Raw genomic sequence first — 6,511 nt, 5'->3', positions numbered from 1 at the left:
TCGCGCTCTCACATCACACACACACACACACACACACACACACACACACACACATACAAATTGGTGTCCCATTGCTTTCTCAAAGACACAGATCGCATGGTTTAACTTATAATTAAGTTATATAAACCACTATCAATATAACATTAATCTAGCATGAAAAGTAGGTAGTTAAAAATACATCAAATGAATGGTGATTGATGATTTTACATTTATTCTAGTCATTTTGGCCTGTCACTCTTCTTGAATCTGTATCCAACAGCATCACAATTCTGACATATAATTATTAGTCAATATTACCTGTGATATTATCACTATGCAGCTCATTGTGGTATTCTAAAAATATTTTAAATATTAACTTTAATCTTTAATGCCATACTATTTAGCTGTGCTAAATATCTTTATATTGCATGCAACCCTGTTACCCAATTTCCTTTACAAAAAAAAAAAAAGTTTTATTTCTTAAAATGTTGGCAACAAAGAAGTAACATCATTAGGATCCTTTCTTAAGCAAGGCAAGTAATTAATCATTATATTTTCTAAATTTTACATATATTGTAGTGTTGGGTTCATTCAAGCCCCACCATTCAACCCTGTTACCCACATTACTCTGTCTATCTATATATATAACAAATATTTTCTTTAATTTGTGGGACATATAAGTTTATAATTTAGCATAAAATATTTTTCTAATATTTTCAAAATATTTTTAAATACTTTTTTAAAATTTTTTTTAGCCTAAAAAGTCTTATTTGTCTGGCGTACATATGTTGACTGCTTCAAAATTTTGGTTTAAAACACAAATACTATTAATCAACTTCTATTTTCTGTCATTTTCTCCATTTCATAATAGGAGCCAACATATAAACACTGAATTAAGTCATGTGGGCCGCACCCTCTACCAGGAAAATGTATTTGTTCATCCTTTGTCCTGCTGAACCCTGAGAATGAAATGAGTTGCATAAACCCTCTCTGCTGTAAAACACAAGATTACAGTACAGTAGAGCACTGTGCTACACTCTTATCTGGACAAGATCTTATACAGTGTGTGAAAGAAAGATAGACAGTAAGAAAGTGCAATTAGTGGTCATTACAATAAACAAAAATGGTTCAAAACAGATGACTCACTTTAAGAATTTTGTCATAATGTGTGTGTATATGTGTGTGTGCATGTGCACATGCTCAGTGATATTTAACAAGGTTGCAGCTGACTGGACAGGGAGCAAAGAGCATTGTGGGAATCTTCTGAGAGTGAAATGAGGCCCAAAAAGAATTGTTTACAAGAGATAGATGAGTTGAAGAATTTGTTGTTATAATGTGTGTGTGTGTGTGTGTGTGTGTGTGTGTGTGTGTGTGTGTGTGTGTGTGTGTGTGTGTGTGTTCATGTGTGTTACCATGATGGTGTTTAGTGTTTGTGTGAATGACACTGTGCACCTTCTATATATATGTTATTATTTATAAGCTGCTTGTGATGGGCTTTGTTTCATCATGTGACTTTCTCATCACCGCCTGCATTTGGTGGTTATCAGTGTATTACAAAGGTACAAAACAGATTTCAGTACTTCAATAGGTTGGTATATTAACATTATATCAGTTAATGAAATTACGGTATTTAACTGTAAATTTAAGTTAAAACTGTAAAACCTAAAACGTTGCTACCGTATTTTTTACGGTAAAATTCCGGCAACCACAGCTGCCGGTTTTTTACCGTAAATTTTACGGAATTTTTTTTTACAGTGTACTAAGGCATTTTGAATGTGCTTGCAGATGTAACCCTGGACAGGGTTGCCTGGGCAGGGAGCAAAGAGCATTGTGGGATTCTTCCCATGTTATTGAAGGTTACTGAAACCAGTCTGTGCTTAAACTTCCTTTAAAAACTCCCTATTCTATTCAGATCTATTCACAGCAACATTAGCTCAACCAATGTTGTGCATTTAGGGCAGAAATAACTGTTCAAACGATCAGTGGCAGAGCCACAGCAAGAAGGTCTCCAGTTCAAGTCCCCATGTTGGTTTGGATTTTCACTCAAGGCCGTGCTTGGGGGGTGACCTGGTGACAAAATCACTGAATGTGATTTTGGCAGAGCAATCTAACAGCCCCCCACCCCAAACTGAATGTGATTTCAACCGTGCAATTTCTGCCCCACACCCAGTGTGGTTTCGGCCACTGCCCCTCAAAATGTCTGTGCACTGCCCTTTTTTCACTGGGTGTTCTGGTGCATCCTGGAGACTCTAAATTGTCCGGATGTATGTGTATGTTAGTCCTGCAATGGACAGGCCAGGATGATTCCCTGCCTATGTCCCGAGATGCTAGGACAGGCTCCAGCATCCTTGTGACCCAGCATAGTCCAAGTGGTTTAGAAAATGGATACATGGACAATCCAGACTTATTATTTTGTGGTAAAATGATATTTTTCAGATTCTTCGCGGGGATTAAGAGCGTGCATTATGACAGTCAAGAGGTTTGTGAGCCTTTGCACAAGTAACAAGTCAGTTCACCTTAGAGCAGGGGTAGCTAATCATGCTCCTGAAAGGCTACATTCTGGAAGACTTCAGTTACAACTCTGCTCTAACACATCTGCCTGTTATTTTCAAGTAATCCTGAACATCTTGATTAGCTGGTTCAGATGATTTTGATTAACACTGGATCTAAACTCTGCAGGATGGTAGCCTTCCAGGAACAGGTTTGGAAAACCTTGTCGTGGAGTGGTATAGGATACATCTGAACCGTCTGGCATGTTCTGAGAGGAATTTGTGTGCTATTTGTACCATTTGAAAACACGGATCCCAAATTTCTCAACATGTTTAAAAGGATCAGGAGGTTGTATGCTGACCATATAAGCATCAGTGATTTCCCCATGATTCTCCCGACCAGAAAAAAAGTTGAGAACTTTTGAGAATTTTGAGAAAGTTGAGAATTTGCAGTTCTATGCAAATGAGAAAAGTTAAAAGAATGTTAGGGTTGCATGCAAGAATCCTAAGTGCATATATTTTTTGTCATCAACTTGAAACAATAAACAGTCTTCAAGATCTTATTGCTGAAGGGAAATGAGGTGAGAGAGACAAAACTGTAGCTTGGTGTCTGGGAGAACAAAGATCAATTCCCACTTGTTAACAGTCACCCCGGCACATAATATTACTCTCTGATGAGTCCCTGGATGGAGGCGACTCACTCAGCCATGTCTCCTCTCGACATGTGGAAGCCATCGGAAAACACAACTCCCCTCTCCTATGTGGGGGTGGGAATACAGCATCTGGAGTGAAGTAGGGTTGAGCCAGGAAGAACAGTTGTGTTTGGAGATTGTATGTTTGTCTGTTAGCCTTGGTTTTCGAGTGTTCTTAAGGTTACGGGAAACAACCCCCTGTCAACGGTTGGATGATTCATACTCAGACTTGATTATCGGAAATGACATCTGCTGATGAATGTTTGTAATGTTAAATGACTACCTACTTATACCCCGGAACTCATTTCTCTCTAAATACTGTGTTTACCTGTGTTGATTGTTACAAGGTGGATGAAATGGCACGGAGTAAGCTGCATTCGAATTTTCCAAGTTAAAAAAAAAGTCATCAACAAATCTTCAAAAGTTTGTTGGAGTGCTCGGACCATCTCCACTGAACTACTGGTTCTTATCCAAAAGTCCTAAAGAAACCTCCAAAGTCATGCAGCTATTCATATCCGTCACATGATTTCGTTTTAATTTCTGGGGTGATTCTATGCGGTGGGTTGAACAACAATTTCAGAGAGAGCACTTGGCAATAAATACTTATCCTGCGGTTCGCGGACAGGCAGAATGCTGTAACATGCTCAAAGCAAGCATTCCTGCTCCACTAAGCTTGATTTTTGAAGACGTTTCTCATTGCCACTGCCAAGAAGCCAATCCCATGTCTACATTTAAGTGGATGCTTTTGGCAGATGCAGTCTTATCAAACCTACAAGAGAGTGCGTGTTTTTGACAATTATGCTGTGTTGAGGGATATTGAGCAAAAAAGTTCAGTTCATATCTCCATTTTATGAATCTAGACCCAGTTGAAGTCACTGCGACATTCTAGCATACTTTACTCTCCCCATTAACCTGTTGATGCTAACATTTTGCTTGAGGGCTGCATGGTTGTTTAGGGCCCCAAACAAGCAACGGTAATGAAAACATGCGAACTGGAATTTTTAGGCCACAGTGACATTTGCCGTCTTTGCCTGGTAAACATTTATATAAAGGAGCTATTGTCTGATTTGACGTCAGCGTGAAGAAGCCGTACGGATGTAAACAAAACATAGCATACATAATGTTTTAATGTAAACATGCATTCTTCTGTCTAGTCTTTTGGGTTTTTATCAGGCCATACATATGAAGCTGCATATGAAGAATAAAGGGGATCATGAAAGGGTGTATCTTTTCTTTGCATGTCTGTTCTGGGTCAAACTCTGATCCCATCCCAGAATGCAAGCAAGAACTCTGAAAACATTCATCCAAAAAGGCATGTTGATATATTTTATGCACTATTGGTGTGCGCAATGTATTTTATGTTTATTAGATTATCTCAATATTAGCTTAGCATCATGCTAACATCAAACTCTATCAAGTGTCCTATGAGGAGAGCTATTTGTGTGGTGCAAAGTTTCAGTTCATAGTAGACTGCTAGGTTTTATTAAGTTAGCTAAAAATAGGTTTTAAATTAGCTAATGGTAATGTGGCCATGAGACTTCAAGATACAAAGGGGTTCATGACTAATCTCTTTAAAGGGTGTGTGTTTGTACTGTATAATTCTTTGCTGGACTTTTCTAGGTCAAAAAGAGAGGTCAGCACAGAGGTTAGGTCCGAAGGGTTACTGATTAACACTGGCTAGCATTCACAGACGGCAAGCTGCTGAAGGTCAGAAACATTCTGTGCATGTACGCAAACTCGGACGCAAATGTCTGGCCAATGCATTGCAAGTGCACACTTAGATTATACATACATACATACTGTATACAATGTTTTTGTGTTACTGTTGAGGTAAAAAACTCAATGGGGCGATAGAGTTACCTTTAAATGTCAGCCATTGAAACAGATGTGTTACTCAGTTAGCTTGCTATGTACATTGTGTAATGAATTACTCAAAGATTTAAACTGTTGCTCTGCCATGCCAGTGGTTGACCTGAAATAGAAAACGTATCACAGAACACAGTTTACGCTAATGCCTGTGATAGCACCTCTTGTGGCAATGTCGAAAATGCAACACACACTGGTGTCAGAAAGCAATTCATAATTCAACACATTTTAAAATTCAGCAGTTCATAAAACTGAGATTGAGTAGCTTAGTTTGCAGTTACATACTTTGGGCCGAAAGCTAATGCTCCACTAACTGATTTTTTTTTCACATTATAGAGCGTTTCATACTCCACCTAACCCTGGGTTATCGCCAATCTATACCCCAATTTTAACCTGGGTAAAGCTACATTTCACACCTGCAATTTAGAAGCTGTGTTAGCACTGCTTTATACCTGGAGTTATGAAACCCTGCACTGTAGCAGGGTTAACAGGGTTGCGGTGTTAACTCTGCATTGCAATGCCAAATGTGTACAGTGTGAAACGATGCCGTGTTACAATGTTACAGCTAGATGCTTAGCAACAGACACTCAATCGCGTGCCTCATATTCACATGCTTTAGACAGTCACTGAAACAGGACGCATTGTACAAACAGTCATTTCAGATTGCCTTATTCTTACATTTCTAGTCCACCAAAAAGTCTATTCAGGAAAAACTTGATAGAACGGTCTACAGTATATAATATGAGGATGTGCAGTTCTAGAGCCGTTATGTAAACAGGTCACGTGCTTCATTCCTCCAAACAGTGACACTGACACCGCAAATAAAAATGTTAACCTAGAGTTTAGGAACGTTCAGTGTGAAATGTCAGCTTATGAATTCCCAGGATTAATTGTTAATCCTGAGTAAAGTTTGAGCAGTTGAAAAGGTGAAAAAAGAGAACCCAGACGTCCCTTTACCCGGGGTTTAGAATGATCCAGGGTTTACTATTTCAAGTGTGAAAAGCCTTATTTTCAGCTAAGTCAGTTAAAGGTGTGGTAAGCGATTTCTGGTAGCCAATGTTGACATTTGAAATCACCAAAACAAACACGCCCCTACCCCAAAAGTGTCTCGCCCCTATTTTGATAGCTCCGCCCCACACATACGTACGCAACCCAGGCAACGATTAGTTCTGTGAAACAAAGCAAAACCAATGTTACGCCGTGTCTACACCGGACGCGAGTGGCGCGGTGCGACAAAATACTATGGAACTCATTATAATCAGTGATGCTGTCTACACGAGGTGTGCTCTGATTGGCCAGCTATCCAGTGCGTTGTGATTGGCCAAATACCTCAAGCGTGTGACGGCAATGTTACGCCCCTTAACATACTGTATTGCCATCTCCCAGCAGGACGAGACAAAACCAATAAAACCCATTACAAACGAGGCATGTGTTGCATCCAGTGGGGACATAATTACTGATTATAATGACTTATACTGTCCTTTT

This window comes from Sinocyclocheilus anshuiensis, unplaced genomic scaffold (genome assembly GCF_001515605.1).
Source record: "Sinocyclocheilus anshuiensis isolate Anshui unplaced genomic scaffold, SAMN03320099.WGS_v1.1 scaffold742, whole genome shotgun sequence".
NCBI lineage: Eukaryota > Metazoa > Chordata > Actinopteri > Cypriniformes > Cyprinidae > Sinocyclocheilus > Sinocyclocheilus anshuiensis.
Note: the sequence above shows the minus strand (reverse complement) of the source record.